Source organism: Magnolia sinica, chromosome 3 (assembly GCF_029962835.1).
Source record: "Magnolia sinica isolate HGM2019 chromosome 3, MsV1, whole genome shotgun sequence".
NCBI lineage: Eukaryota > Viridiplantae > Streptophyta > Magnoliopsida > Magnoliales > Magnoliaceae > Magnolia > Magnolia sinica.
The window spans coordinates 37,514,428-37,532,291 of record NC_080575.1 but is presented as its reverse complement, the minus strand read 5'-3'; positions in this window follow the sequence as shown (position 1 = coordinate 37,532,291).

The following is a 17,864-nucleotide window of genomic DNA, read 5'->3' as shown; positions in this document are numbered from 1 at the left end:
TCGATGTGTATGGTTATTTTATGGTTCTAATGCCATGTATGAAGTTTTGAGTTGAACAGATGGCGGGAAACCTGTGATCTTGCATTCTGGACTCATTTAAGCCGTTTGAGCTTTAGTTTTTCGATTTTCTTAGATCTCTGGCGTGTAAATTCGTTGATCTTAGTCTCCTGAGGTCCTTCCCTTGCCTTGGTGACTTTAAAGCATTAAATCCGTGCTTTTAGCACCCTGTTTTAGTCCAAGCTCGTAAATACACCTTGCAACACAAACATGATTAAATCGGGTTGTTAAACAGTACCATGTTCATAAATCCAGGCAATAACTGGGGTCCGATTTGCAATATTTGACCCTTAACAACAAGCATAAAGGTAAAATGTCAAACCACCTAAGGAAGTCCAATATCACAACTGTAAGGGTTATGGATATCTTGCCCACGATTGTTCTAATAAAATAAGATATAAAGGCAAAGCTATGGCGACGACAAGATGGGATGTAACGCCCTGAAATTCGGGGGTCGAGCATAACTCAGCTCCGAGTTCCAAAACATCACTTATGCAACATAATTAATGATGGATGTATATTGACTGTATTAGTGCATAAAACATGGAATAGATTAAGCCAAAACACAGATATAATTCAGGGATAAGTAAAGAAAGCAAGCGGAAGACTTATAGAAATATATGTGAACAAGTGCAGATCCCTGAAGTATATATACAAACTAGGTCGTAATGAAAGTGTTACTTAACAAAATTATAAGTATCAAGTTACATCATTTAAATTCCCAAAAATAATCCCAGAGTCCCGCGCATCAGAACAAGGCTCGCTAGAACCCTTCTGAAAACTGCATAGGAGAAAGCAGCCCCATCATCATCTATCTCCCACTCTACCTCAGAAGTCGCATCTACATCTGCAACATCAGAACCTAAGACAGAATCTGGTGGGTGTTTAACACTGCCCTAGAAACGTGGAATTGAGTGATCAACTCAGTGGAACAATAAGGCACTGGTTAACATGTTATCAGTTCAATCAAACAGTAATGATAGAGCAGAACAATTAAATAAATCCTAAGTACTCTTGTTAATGCAAGGATGTATGCAAAATGATGCGTGCCCTCACGCGTACACCCTCAGCGTCTTCATCTTACGTTACGCATGACACCACCTCAAAGTGCGCCACATCTACAAAGCACATGCAAATGCGGTGCATGAATATGATTACCAAGTTGTTATTAGTCCATTTCATATAGCAGGATTGGGAAGCTAAGATACCTTCCCCATATTACCATCCAAACAGTGATCCATTCTAGGGTCGTCAGTCCTAGTCGTCTCATACGATCATATATTTGAGGTCGTAGCAAAGGGCTCGTCACCAATCAATGCACGCCTATCACACCTTTACTACCACAGTTCGGCTCGTCACCTCATTGCGGTATCCAGGTATGCTCGAGGTCACTACAAAGGGCTCGTCACTAATCAATGTAGGCCGATAGCACGAATATAGTGTCCCATACCACCATAATCGGCTCACGAATTTAGTTGCTCACTGGTCACTACGGGGAGGCTTGTCAACCCAGCGTAGGCCGACAGCTCGACCACGGTGTCCCATACCACCATGTCCGGCTCATGAGTCTTAGCGGATCAAGGTACCACAGTTAATAGGATTTTAACGGTAAGTTCGGTACCCTAGATTCAAGTAGTAGCGTCTATACATGGTGAACATACATTGGACAATCGGGTTACTTGACGAACTCGACTAGCACGAGTGCACGTTGGGTTGAACGACATAGAGTGCGCAAACACTCCGCGTGGTCAAACCACTGCCGCTAACTCTAATACCACTCGGGTTCGTCTAATCACATCCTACGTGGCGAAAACAACCTCAGCCATGATCATGAAGCAGATTACCGATTTCCTGGACTAATGCATAGTCCCAAACACATTACACTACAACAGATATTCATATTGAATGAAGAACAGTAAAGGAACAACAACTCAAATCATGATACATAAGCACTTGAAGAATATCAACTTAACATAAATGTAAGCATATGTAATGCTTGAAATTAAACGACAAGGAATGTAACTTGCATAAAGGAAATCATGCACATCAATAGGAGTGTTGAGAATTACTTCTCAACACCCGCAATTAGTGTAATAAGTTACACTTTAGATCATTCAGACATTTCTACAAACACTTAGCATACATAATACAACATACATGACGTATGTTGAAATACACACCTTTAGACAATTCCTTTTACCAAGGAGTTGTCATACATGCATCTAGCACACATACATAACAATTAATCATGGTAAACACAAGTGCATATTTTATACATATACGGTACTTTATACATACACATAGAATACACAAATCTTAAAGTAACACATGAATATCAGGAAAGCAGCGTAAACACAACATTTGGCATGTGAAATCTCATCCATAACAAGATTAAATCATTAACTGGCATTGAAAGCCTTGAAAACCATAACCTATACGCTTAAAGTCCGCACCTTAAGCCAGAAAAGAAACACCGAACTAATTTAGACGAGTTGTCTTCGTCAACGGCGATAGAATACCCTAAAGCAAGGATAGAAATGAGATACAACAACACCAAGATTAATCTAAGCTCTAACACAGATTAGGGTTAGGTTAACTTACCCCAAGATGAACTCAGAACCGTCAGAATAACGATTCAAAGTGAAGGTTCAAAGATGTAGAAGAGCAAGAAAGAATTCAAGATGATTCACCAACTTATCTCTCACTTTCTCTCTCTTTTTCACTCTCTTTCCAAGCTAGGGTTAGAGAAAATTCGTATGGAAAAGAGAGCTAGGGTTTAAGGACTATAAATAGGCCTTATATTGATGAAAATAACCAAGGGTCAAGGTATACTTAAAGTATAACCAAAACCTGACTCTCGCGATCCAACGAAGCACTACTGGTGGGCTTATAACCACGAAAGGTCGGACTTAATCTCATTGACCATGGATCTAGGTCAAGCTGAGGTTTTGTACCGACCGGCTCTTCAGATCAGCCGTGGCGGACCACACTCAATTCAACGGTCACGGAATCTCGATCAGGTCCACAAGCACAAGGATTGCTTGGGCCACCTTCCCTGATCAGAGGGTGAAATTGGGTCAGAATCCAACAGTCAGATAGCTTAAAATCATCGCGCAAGCGACACGACTCAGATTTCATAAAAGCTATTAAATTCCAACTGTTCTCACACTCTTCACTCCGAACTCAATCAAATCGACCCAGAACATCATCTGGACTTGATTTTCGAGGTGATGGTCAAGCCCAACCTAGTGACCGCAGCAGCCTAAGATCATCGCTATCGGACTTTCGACGCGCGGTCCAGGTCCGATCCAAATCTTCTAAAAATTCCTCAGAACAACTAGATTTAGCGATGGATCTCAGATTTCAGAGTAACATAGCGCTAACTAATCTACAAGTTTTGAGTCATGCAGATCGAATTTAAAGTGATTGATGCAGATTTCACAAGTAATCGAGTATAGCGCTAAATACTCCAAAACAACTACTAAGGAAAGATTAGTACAAAATTTCCAAGGTCGTTACAATCTACCCCCCTTAAAGAAAATTTCATCCTCGAAATTCATACCTTTATAAATTCCTCAAGGATCAGAGGGTAGGTCTTCCTGACCTCAGCTTCAGATTCCCAAGTTGCTTCTTCCACACCATGATGCGCCCATAGCACCTTCACAAGAGGGATAACCTTGCCACGCAATACCTGCTCCTTCCTGTCGAGAATACGCGTCGGTCGCAGTACATAAGTGGCATCCTCACTCAACTGCACTTACTCCCAACTAATAATATGCGAAGGATCAGGAACGTACTTCTTCAGCATAGAAATATGAAATACGGTATGCACGCCCGCAAGAGGTGTGGGCAAAGCAAGGCGGTATGCTACTGCACCCACTCGATCCAGAACTTGAAATGGACCAATAAATCTCGGCGTCAGCTTCCCCTTCTTACCGAACTGCAGAACTCCCTTCATAGGAGAGACCTTCAAAAAAGCGTGGTCTCCAACCTCAAACTCAAGCGGTCGACGCCTCGTATCAGCATAACTCTTCTGCCTACTCTGGGCTGTCAGAAGTCGACGTCGAATGATATCAACCTTCTCTGAAGTCACCTGCACCAATTCCGGGCCAAGCAAACTACGCTCACCAATTTCTACCCAGCAATGTGGTGCTCTGCACGGGCGACCATACAACGCCTCATAGGGAGCCATGCCGATACTCGCCTGGAAACTATTATTATACGCGAACTCTGCATACTGAAGACAATCATCCCAACTGTCTTTGAAATCCAAAACACAAGCTCGCAACATATCTTCCAGGACTTGATTCACGTGCTCCGTCTGCCCATCTGTTTGCGGATGAAACGCGGTGGTGAACTTCAGTTTCATGCCCATCGCTTCCTGGATACGAGTCCAGAAGATAGATGTAAAACACGTGTCTCTATCAGACACAATCTCCAGGGGAACTCCATGCAGACGTACTATCTCCTTGATATATAACCTAGCCAACTCGTTTGCAGAGTAAGTGACTCTGATCGGTAAGAAATGTGCTGACTTCGTTAATCGGTCGACGATCACCCAAATAGAGTCATATCCATTCCTCGTCCTCGGCAACCTAGAAATAAAATCCATAGAGATGAAATCCCACTTCCATTCAGCTATGGGCATGGGCTGCAACAATCCAGGAGGTCGACGATGCTCTGCCTTGACCTGCTGGCACATGAGACAATGAGAAACAAATTCAGCAATCTGGACCTTCATATTGTCCTACTAATAAGATCTCTTCATATCCTGATACATCTTCATACTACTTAGATGCATCGCAAGTTTAGAACTATAGGCTAACTCGAGAACCTCCCGTCTCAAGTCAGGGATGTTGGGAACACATAACCGGTCACGAAAACGTAGGTCCCCATCAGAACTAACACTTTAGTCAGAGTTCTCATCTGTACCAACCCGCTTCCTCATCTTCACCAAAAGCTCATTATCTGCCTGAACTGCAACGATCCTCTCGTCAATAAGGGGCTGTATACGAATGTGCGTGATAACCTCATACAGTTCAACCACCGTAAGCTTCTGCTCAAAATCTCGCACGAACTCCAACATATCCCACTCTGCTATCATCAGTGGAGCCACAAACTCAATAGCCTTCTTGCGACTCAACGCATTTACCACAAGGTTCGCCTTACCCGGATGGTAAGAAACATCGAACTTGAAGTCCTTCAATGTTTCCATCGATCGGCGCTGCCTTATATTCAAATCACGCTGCGTGAAAAGATACTTAAGGCTCTTGTGGTGGCAAAAGAGCTCGAACTCCTCACCATAGAGGTAATGTCTCTAAAGCTTTAATGCGAATATGACAGCTGCTAACTCCAGGTCGTGCGTAGGGTAATTCTCTTCGTGTTCCTCAACTGACGCGAAGCATAAGCAATCACCCTGTCCTTCTGCATAAGGACACAACCCAGGCCAACGCGAGAGGCATCAGTATAAATAACATACTTAACCCCTTGCTCTGACAATACTAGCACAGGGGCGGACGTCAACTTGTCCTTCAGCTCCTGAAAAGTTAACTCCGCCTGCTCATTCCAAGCAAACTTCAAATCCTTCCGTGTCAGCTGCGACAACGGTCTAGCAATCTTCGAGAAGTCTTGAATGAAGCATCGATAATAGCCTGCAAGACCTAGAAAACTCCTTACCTTAGTAACTGAACCAGGCTGCTTCCAGTCCTGCACCGCAGCTACCTTGGCAAGATCGACTGCTATTCCTTCCTTGGACACCACATGTCCCAGAAACTTGACTTCCTCTTTCCAGAAATCACACTTCTTGAACTGTGCGAAAAGCTGATTCTTCCTAAGAGTATCCAATACGGCTCTTAAGTGCTCCTCGTGTTCTTCCCGGCTCGCCGAATAAATCAAGATGTCATCGATAAAGACAATGACGAATCGGAACAGGAATGACCAAAACACCCTATTCATCAGATCCATGAACACGGCCGGTGCGTTCGTCAAACTGAACGACATCACAAGGAACTCATAATGACCGAAGCTAGTCCTGAAAGCGGTCTTCTGCACGTTCTCATCCTTGACGCGCAACTGATGATACCCTGACTGCAGATTAACTTTCGAAAAGTACCGTGCCCCCTTCAACTGATCAAACAGATCATCAATCCTGGGTAAAGGGTACTTATTCTTCACAGTTACCAAATTCAATCTGTGATAATCAATACACAATCGCAAGGAACCATCCTTCTTCTTCACAAACAAAACAGGTGCTCCCCAAGGAGACACACTAGGCCGAATAAAACCCAAATCCAGCAAACCATCTATCTGCTTCCTCAACTCCTCCATTTCACTCAGAGGCATACGATAGGTGGGTAATGAAATGGGCATCGCACCGGGCATAAGATCGATAGCAAAATTAATCTCACGCTGAGGAGGTAATCCAGGAATCGACTCAAACACATCTTCAAATTCCTGAACTACCGGCGTCCTAACTAACGCCGATTCGGCCAAACTCTCCAACAGAGAAGAATAATAATCAATACGAAGGGGGTAACTGACCTAAACTGGGAAAGTAACAGTCTCACCCTTAGGTCCATGGATTGTCACTGATCTAGCTTTACAATCAATCTCAGCTCGCATCCTCGTGAGCCAATCCATACTCATAATAACATCGTGGTGATAAAGTGGTGCGACTAACAAATCAACACGGATCGATTCACTTCCCATATCGACCAAACAATCCATACAACGCTTGCCCAAAGCAGAGGAAATACCCGTAGTGGTAGTAAGCGTCACTCCTTACATGGGAACAGATCTCAAACCCAAACGCCTAACTGCCGCATAAGATATAAGAGAAGTAGTGGACCCTGTATCCACCAACACAGAAACAGGAATACCTTCAATGTGCGCTGTCACCTCGAAGGACCTCGGCACTAAGTTAGACATAGGTACTTCAGCTGAAAGCACATGAACTCAAGCCTGCTGCTGACGATTCGGCGGAGGAACCATGGGCCGCTGAGGTGGCCTGAAGCTAGGAACTACATGTCTGAAGGATGGATGAGCTGGCGCTGATCGAAGAGGTGGAGGAAAAATAACCTGAGGCATCGGACGACTAATCCTCTGCGGTGGAGTAAAACCACTGGCTCGCATATGGGAGAAGTAAAAATGGTCCAAGTGCCCTGTCTTCTCACAATATGAACATCGAAGATCAGCTCTCATCTGCTAAGCGGGCGGCGCTGAACGCCTCGGAGGAGAATCTGCTCACGGCCTCTTGCCGAGGAAAGGTGCACCCTGAAAGTCCGGTCGCGGCCTAGGAACCATCGGTGCTCACATGTGGGACGACCTATCCTTGTCCTCTCTGCTCGCAAGGACATGCTCAGTAGCTCCGCATACAAAGAAATGCTAGCACAGCAAATCTTTGATCGGATCTCAGGTCTCAATCCCTTAGAGAAATGCCGCATCCTCATCGGCTGATCACCCAGGATCAAAGGAACATATCGACCCAGCTCAGTAAACCAGTTCTCATACTCCTTCATCGACAACCCTCCCTGGCGGAGGCGAAGGAACTCACTCTCCTTCTCATGTCGGTACGTAATCAGGAAATACTTCTCGTGGAAGCGCGCCTCAAACGCCTGCCATGACCACACAAAATCCTCCTCGACAATGCGAAGAACACTGTCCCACCACAGACTAGCCTCCTTCTCAAACATGAAGGTGGCAAGCTCAACCTGCTCAACCTTTGAACAATGCAGCGGTCTTAGCATCTTAGAGATGCGGTCGATCCAATACTCGGCCTCCTCGGGTCTATGAGAACCTGTAAATGTAGGAGGTCGTAAGCACTGGAATCGCTCGAAAGTGCCGCTGGCACTGGCTCTCCCAGATGGAGGCATAGGTGAAGCAGGTGGAGTTGCCCCCACTGACTAAGCAAAGATGCCAGTTATGGAAGAGAGGAACTCCTGCTGCTGCTGCTAAATCTGCTGCTGCTGCATCAACAGCATCATCTGCTCAAACCTATCAACAGGTGGAGTAGATGAAGAGCTCAGGAACCGAGGGCGTGACTGGAGGAGCCATCGGTGTCGACCCAACACTGGCATGAGACGGACCCGCCTACGGATCTGACTAGCTATCGCTCAAGGGAGGAACCCCAGCAAGTGACTCAATCAAGGAGAGACGGGCCGAAGACTTCGAACCCTTAGGAGGCATCCCTATATTCAACAGAGGATGCAACCTATCAGATTCTACGTCACATAATCCATCCTCACAGCAACATAGCACAACTCCGAAGATAAACAACATGCATTCCATTAATCAAAATCGCCGCAATACTAGTGTAGTAATACATGAATCACGACTAGAAAAGCATGAAAACAACAACATCTAACACTTCAAACAACCACAGCAACCACAAATAACAACTACAAACAACTACAACACTCTAACTACAAAGCCAATAACGGCTACACTCAAAGAAAACAACAAACAAAGCAAAGAACGGGCACAACGACAGTTACTCATCAGAATCAGGAGATGGAGGCGGAGCACCCTTATCCTGCAAGCAACACAGGATAGACTTCAGAGTTCGAGTCACCTTCTTAAACTTATGTTTAACAAGGCCTCGAAGATCAACAATATCCTAGCGTAAAATAGCCTGCCCTTCTTCAAGCTGTGCAAGACGGGCATCTCTGGCAGTCTGCTCTGCGCTCTGCTCTGGCGCCACAGGAGGAGAGCTATCACTCGAATCCTGTGCCTCATCCTCTTCCTCGTCCTGCGCTGTTTCTTCCTCAATCTCCGCACCACCTTCATCATAACTCTCTTCACCATCGCTCTCTGACTCAGCCTCACTCTCTGAGGCATGCCAACCAGAACCGATCTCCATCTGCTTAAGAGTCCTCAGGTTGATATGGCGAACAGGGACCGGCTTCTTTGCTCCAAGCCTATAGCCAAACTCATGAGCAAGCTTGCAAATGAGGCAGCCAAATGGAAGCGACTCGGTCCTTCTACTCGAATTAGCGATGAGAATAATCTGGCATAGGACGTACGTCGGCACACACAACTTCGCTTCCTGCCCCACCTGATATAGGAAATCCACCATCAGGCGCGTACACTCGCTATGGTTGCTCCACCTTGAGTATACATTGAACGTAAATATGTGGTGAAGCAAACGAAAGTCGTCCGTCATATTGGTAGCCAGAAGACTCCTATTCGGCTGCCATTCAACCAGACGACCACATAAGGATCGGGTGCGACGATCCCTCATGCGCACACTATTCAAATTCTTCTCGCTGGCATGCACTTGTCAAGTGGCACATTCAGGAGTCGGGATATCAAAGCAACATCGACAATACCCACTCAACCGCTACCACAAGGAATCTTGAACTGTAGAGGCTCCAGCGAAGGATCACGAATATTGGCATAAAAGGCTCGAACAGTGCTAGCATTCGCACGATACTCGCCCTCAAACAAGGGACACCAACCAGCTCCTTCTAGGCGCTCCAACAACAAAAACTCACCAAAAAGCCACGGATCAACATGAGCCTCAAAAAGGACTCTACGGCCTTCATAGACTCCATGCGACAACTCCGCCAACAAAGTCCTACTAACGGGAGCTCGAGGATCAAGGTCCCGCTTCGTCTGGAATTCACGAGTGGCTGACGTGCTCACAGCGGCACCTCTCGGCCTCCGTACATGGGTTGGGCGGCTCGGCCCGGCTTCATCCACGGGCACTCTCTTCTTCCCCATCAAGGAAAGAAGGGAAGAAATGAAAAAGATGGTCGTCACAATCTCAAAGAGGGCCATGAGAAATGAGAGAAAGAGAGAAATAGGAAGATGGTGAAGCTTCCACACACTTGAGAGCCACAAAGGGAATGTAAGAGCTCAAATGAGAAGGAAAGAAAGGGAAATCAGCAATGGGAGTGAGGGGCTTGGAAAAGGGTGATGGGTTTGCACGAAAAATAGAAGATTTGGGAGAGATTTGGAGAAGATTGGAGAGGGTTTTCAAGAAAGGGAGAGATTGGGAGGGATGCTTGTGAAGGAAATAGGGTAAAGGAAATGTTTTAAGCTAAAAACCATGGAGGGGTGGGCCACCTTAGGCCAAGGAATCATCGGCCCGCGCTGGCCCGGCCCGCTGATCGGCGAGCCCTCGCCGAACTAGCGATGGCATCGCCAGTCTCTGGACTGACCGGTGATGCCTCGCCGTTTGGGCGAGGTCCTCCTGGTCCCCCATGCTTGGAAAAGTGTGGTTCCCCTCCTGGGCCCCACAGGAAATGCCCTGATCGGCCCCTTGCATGATTTGACGCCTATCAGGCCATTCTGGCAAAAATCTGATTCAAATAAAGATTTCTTAAAGGTTTAAGGGTTAAAAAAAGATGATAAACCATCTATACTCAGTAATAGATGATCTAGAAAAGGTTTCGGGTCGCTGTGTGTGATCAGGAGAGAGCATAGACTCGATCTCGGAGAACGTTTTTAAGAAACTTTCGCCAATAGAAACAACAGAGCACAAACACAAAATCTACGATAGACCCGCACCTAAATATACTAAAGTGGCGACAACGTTCGGTGTGTGACCATAACCTAGGTCCGGTTTAATCCAGATCATGCTCTGATACCAACTTATAACGCCTTGAAATTCGGGGGTCGAGCATAACTCAGCTCCCGAGTTCCAAAACATCGCTTATGTAACATAATTAAAGATGGATGTATATTGACTATATTAGTTCATAAAACATGGAATAGATCAAGCCAAAACACAGATATAATTTAGGGATAAGTGAAGAAAGCAACGGAAGACTTATAGAAATATATGTGAACAAGTGCAGATCCCTGAAGTATATATACAAACCAGGTCGTAATGAAAGTGTTACTTAAAAAAATTATAAGTATCAAGTTACATCATTTAAATTTCTAAAAATAATCCCAGAGTCCCGCGCATCAGAATAAGGCTCGCTAGAACCCGTCTGAAAACTGCATATAAGAGAAAGCAGCCTCATCATCATCCATCTCCCGCTCTACCTCAGAAGTCGCATCCACATCTGCAACGTCAGAACTTAAGACAGAGTCTGGTGGGTGTTTAACACTGCCCCAGAAACATGGGAGTGAGTGATCAACTCGGTGGAACAATAAGGCACTGGTTAACATGTTATCAGTTCAATCAAACAGTAATGATAAAGCAGAGCAATTAAATAAATCCTAAGTACTCTGGTTAATGTAAGGATGTATGCAAAATGATGCGTGCCCTCACGCATACACCATCAGCGTCTTCATCTTACGTTACGCATGACACCACCTCAAAGTGCGCCACATCTACAAAGCACATGTAAATGCGGTGCATGAATATGATTGCCAAGTTGTTATTAGTCCATTTCATACAGCAGGATTGGGAAGCTAAGATACCTTCCCCATATCACCATCCAAACAGTGATCCATTCTAGGGTTGTCAGTCCTAGTCGTCTCATACGATCATATATTTGAGGTCATAGCAAAGGGCTCGTCACCAATCAATGCATGGTTATCACACCTTTACTACCACAGTTCGGCTCGTCACCTCATTGCGGTATCCAGGTATGCTCGAGGTCACTACAAAGGGCTCGTCACCAATCAATGTAGGCCGACAGCACGAATATAGTGTCCCATACCACCATAATCAGCTCACGAGTTTAGTTGCTCACTGGTCACTATGGGGAGGCTCGTCACCCCAGCGTAGGTCGACAGCTCAATCACGGTGCCCCATACCACCATTTCCGGCTCATGAGTCTTAGCGGATTGAGGTACCATGGTTAATAGGATTTCAACGGTAAGTTCGGTACCCTAGATTCAAGCAGTAGCGTCCATACATGGTGAACATACATCGGACAATCGGGTTACTTGACGAACTCGACTAGCACCAGCGCACGTTGGGTTGAACGACATAGAGTGCGCAAACACTCCAAGTGGCCAAACCACTGCCGCCAACTCTAATACGACTCGGGTTCGTCTAATCACATCCTACGTGGCGAAAACAACCTCAGCCATGATCATGAAGCAGATTACCGATTTCCTGGACTAATGCATAGTCCCAAACACATTACACTACAACGATATTCATATTGAATGAAGAACAGTAAAGGAACAACAACTCAAATCATGATACATAAGCACTTGAAGAATATCAACTTAACATAAATGTAAGTATATGTAATGCTTGAAATTAAACGACAAGGAATGTAACTTGCATAAAGGAAATTATGCACATCAATAGGAGTGTTGAGAATTACTTCTCAACGCCCGCAATTAGTGTAATAAATTACACTTTAGATCATTCAGACATTTCTACAAACACTTAGCATACATAATACAACATACATGACGTATGTTGAAATACACACCTTTAGACAATTCCTTTTACCAAGGAGTTGTCATACATGCATCTAGCACACATACATGATAATTAATCATGGCAAACACAAGTGCGTATTTTATACGTATACGGTACTTATACATACACATAGAATACACAAATCTTAAAGTAACACATGAATATCAGGAAAGCAACGTAAACACAACATTTGGCATGTGAAATCTCATCCATAACAAGAATAAATCATTAACTGGCATTGAAAGCCTTGAAAACCATAACCTATACGCTTAAAGTCCGCACCTTAAGCCAGAAAAGAAACACCGAACTAATTTAGACGAGTTGTCTTCGTCAACGGCGATAGAATACCCTAAAGCAAGGATAAAAATGAGATACAATAACACCAAAATTAATCTATGCTCTAACACAGATTAGGGCTAGGTTAACTTACCCCAAGATGAACTCAGAACTTTCAGAATAACGATTCAAAGTGAAGGTTCAAAAATGTAGAAGAACAAGAAAGAATTCAAGATGATTCACCAACTTATCTCTCACTTTCTCTCTCTTTTCCACTCTCTTTCCAAGCTAGGGTTAGAGAAAATTCGTATGGAAAAGAGAGCTAGGGTTTAAGGACTATAAATAGGCCTCATATTGATGAAAATAACCCCAGGGTCAAGGTATACTTAAAGTATAACCAAAACTTGACGCTCGCGATCCAACGAAGCACTACTGGTGGGCCTATAACCTCGAAAGGTCGGACTTAAGCTCATTGACCATGGATCTAGGTCAAGCTGAGTTTTTGTACCGACCGGTCAGCCGTGGCAGACCACACTCAATTCAACGGTCACGGAATCTCGATCAAGTCCACAAGCACAAGGATATGCCTGGGCCACCTTCCCTGATCAGAGGGTGAAATTGGGTTAGAATCCAATGGTCAGATAGCTTAAAATCATCGCGCAAGCGACACGACTCAGATTTCATAAAAGCTATTAAATTCCAACTGTTCTCACACTCTTCACTCCGAACTCAATCAAATCGACCCAGAACATCATCTGGACTTGATTTTTAAGGTGATGGTCAAGCCCAACCTAGTGACCGCAACAGCCTAAGATCATCGCTATCGGACTTTCGACGCGCGGTCCAGGTCCGATCTAAATCTTCTAAAAATTCCCCAGAACAACTGGATTTAGCGACGGATCCCAGATTTCAGAGTAACATAGCGCTAACTAATCTACAAGTTTTGAGTCATGCAGATCGAATTTAAAGTGATTGATGCAGATTTCACAAGCAATCGAGTATAGCACTAAATACCCCAAAACAACTACTAAGGAAAGATTAGTACAAAATTTCCAAGATCGTTACATGGGATGATACGGAGGAGTTTGAATCCACTTTGGAAGTCTCCTCTAGTGTTAAAGACCTTAGTCACTTACATGTCTTATCGGCCTACGCCACAACATCACTCCCTAAAGACTTGGGAGACCATATACCTCCAAAAGGTGACCTTAGAGGTCTCCTTGGGCTGAATACTTAAAACAGAGGATCAAGCCTCATTTTGAGCTCAATTGATAAAGTTGAGGACTTAAGCTTCATTTTTAATACTAATTAAAGGCCAGAGGATTTCAGCCTTTATAATGAGCATATAGGAAAATTTGAGGATTCTAAATTCATTTTGTGCTTAATTGGTAAATCTAAAGATTAAGCCTCATTAACACCGATATTTTAAGCTTTAAAATTTTTAAAATTTTAGTATCATATGTTTTAGCTTAGATTATCATTGGTCATTCTCATTTTAATTGGTATATCTTTTAACTGACCATAATTAGCGTGCTCCATGATTATAATAATTATATGCACCCTTTAATAGTCTTGGTTGGGACTATTCTTTGGATAGATGATGCAAACACTCCCAATGATGTTTTAATATCTTGGAATACTTGTAGCGTATTTTGGTTGAATTGCTCTTGACTTTAAATGAATTTTTAAACCGTATCCTCTTAGGGTCTTTTCTAATTTAATGGATTTAAATTTGATGGAAAACCTCCATGAGGATTTCTTTCAGTATTGGCCGTTTGCTCATTCCTTTAACTAAGATTATATGTGTTTGAGATGAGAGTGTTAAACAACCTTTGATATTTGTTCACAGCATTACATTTCTCATGTAACAACACTTAGAAGACAAGAATTGTGGGATAATCTTGTATCAAATGTATGTTACTAGCACAAATACCACAATCAATTTTATTGGCCTCTTTGGGTTTGACCGTTTCTACTCTTTTCAGTTCCAACCTTTCGTGAGATTAGTCATCCTAGCATTCACATCCTCTTTCACTCTTAAGACGTACATTCCCCCATTCTCTCTAGATTGAGTTGGCCTGACGTTGGTGGGCTTTGATGAGGTATCCCAAGTTACACATTTTCAGCAAGTGAATCAGAATAAACCCATGTGTCATCGGGATCCTTGTTCATGAATTCCTCATTGCATATCATCTCTACGAATTGGTGTATTGGCAAAGTCAGTCCATCGTAGAAAAAGCTTATTACCCACCAAATTTCATAGCCATGATGTGAATTTAAATTCAAAAGATCTTTAAATCTCTCCCTAAATTGGGTGGTCTCTTCCCCTTTTAAAGAGAAATTCATGATCGCTCTCCTCAGGGTATTGGTCATGTGAACCGAGAAGAGCTTTTTAAAGAACTCCTGGGTCATTTCAACCCGTGTACCAATTGATCTTGGTCGAGTAAAGCTAAGACTTGGCCTTCTCTTTCAAAGAGAAAGGAAATGAAAAGGAGAGCTTAAGAAGTCCTAGAGGAAGGTGAATAGGATTATGCATAATCGAATAAAATATTAAATAATAAATAAATCAGAGATCTCAATTGACTAAGTATTAAGATGTTGATTCCAAATGATTTGTAGGACAACTTTCACCTAAAAGTTTAGGCAGGATAACCTTATTTCACGAATTCCTTTAAAATCAAAATACCAAACTTTGTAAGAGTAAATAAAAATAAATATTACAATCATTCACCACTTGAACTGAAATGTAAATACAATCGTTCACCACATAAAAGATAAAAGCATTCACAACATAACTCAGAGAGTGATAGTAGTTCAGTGTGTCAACAACTATTCTAAAATGGTCACACCTACTCCACTCCCAAAATTACTCTCCAAGTAATCTTGACTTTCACTATGAAAAAGGTATCTTAGGATCACCTTAAAACCTGATACAGTTCTTGTGATTTTATAGGACTATCACAATCAAACCCCTCACTGAGATTTTCAGGTTATCTCAGACGAAATCTCCACTGAGATGTCACGCCCTAGACTCGATAACCAGACTCACAAGGAACCCGATGGCCGGTTCTGGCCGCAACAGCCTTCGTAGTACGCCATTCTCGACTCCTTAGGCAGGTTCCGATCCTAGGATCTTACAAGGAAGATTTTCATAATAGTATAATCATTTTCCAATATGATCATACCTATGATCATAACAAGTACATCTGAGAATAACAAAGGGGACACATCACAAAATCCACTAAGAATTTGAACTTTACAAGTTTACATCAGGTTCAAAAGAACATACATAAGGTAATAAGAAAAGAAAGAGAAATCAGCAACACTGGAGTCCTCACTGCTCAACTCTACTCCACGCTCTGCTGCTACGACGCCTGCCTAGAGTCTTCTGCACGCATTAATCATGCATATGCTTATAGAAGCTTAGAGGGTGGTGAAAATGTGTGTCAATGGTGCATAAAAGAATAGCAGGAAGTACGAGGAAAGAATATGCTCAATGAGAATATCACTATCCTTACCAAGGCTTATCATGTGTACCATACAATGAGTATTGGGAGCCATACCAAGGCAATGAATGAAGGGGCTTACATAGCCAATGTTAATGCGATGCAAGTAATACCAGTGCTCATGTAACGCCCTGAAATTCGAGGGTCGAGCATAACTCAGCTCCCGAGTTCCAAAACATCACTTATGCAACATATTTGATGATGGATGTATGTTATCTGTATTAGTGCATAAAACATGGAATAGATTAAGCCAAAGTGCAAATATAATTCAGGGATAAGTGAAGAAAGCAAGCGGAAGACTTAAAGAAATATATGTGTACATGTGCGAATCCCTGAAATACATACACATACCAGGTCGTAATGTAAGTGTTGTTATCAAAATTACAAATATCAAGTTACATCATTTAATTCCCAAAAGAAATCCCAGCATCCCGCGCATCAGAACAAGGCTCACCAGAGCCTGTCTGAAAACTACATAAAAGAGAAAGCAGCCTCATCATCATCCATCTCCCAATCTGCCTCAGAAATCGCATCAACATCTGCAACATCAGCATCTAAGACAGAGTCTGGTGGGTATTTAACACCGCCCCAGAACGTGGGAGTGAGTGATCTACTCACTGGAATAATAAAGCAAAGGTTAACATGTTATCAGTTCAATCAAGCAGTAATAATAAAGCATAACAATTAAACATATCCTAAGTACTCTTGTTAATGCAATGATGTATGCAGAATGATGCGTGCCCTCACGCGTACACCCTCAGCGTCTTCATCTTATGTTACACATGACATCGCCTCAAAGTGCGCCACGTCTACAAAGCACATGCAAATGCGGTGCATGAACATGATTACCAGGTTGTTATTAGTCCTTTTCATACAGCAGGATTAGGAAGCTAAGGTACCTTCCTCATATCACCATCCAAACAGTGATCCATTCTAGGGTCGTCAGTCCTAGACGTCTCATACGATCATATGGTTTTAGGTCGTGGTAAAGGGCTCGTCACCAATCAATGCACACCCATCATACCTTCGTTACTACACTAAGGCCCGTCACCTCAATGTGGTATCCAGGTATGCTCGAGGTCACTACAAAGGGCTCGTCACCAATCAATGTAGGTCAACAGCACAAATATAGTGTGCCATACCACCATAATCGGCTCATGAGTTTGATTGCTCACTGGTCATTATGGGGAGGCTCGTCACCCCAGCGTAGGCCGACAGCTCAACCACAGTGTCCCATACCACCATGTTCGGCTCATGAGTCTTAGCGGATCAAGGTACCATGGTTAATAGGATTCCATTGGTAAGTTTGGTACCCTATATGCAAACAGTAGCGTCCATACATGGTGAACATATATCGGACAATCGGGTTACTTGATGAACTCGACTAGCACCAGCGCACGTTGAGTTGAATGACATAGAGTGCACAAGCACTCCGCGTGGCCAAACCACTACCAACAACTCTAATACTACTCAGGTTCGTCTAATCACGTCCTACATGGCGAAAGCAATCTCAGCCACGAACTTAAGGCCGACTACCGATTTCCTGGACTAGTCATAGTCCCAAACACATTACACTACAACAGATATACGTATTGAATGTAGAACAGTAATTGAACAACAACTTGAACCATGAAGCATATGAGTACTTGAAGAATATCAACTTAACATGAATGTAAACATAAGTAATGCTT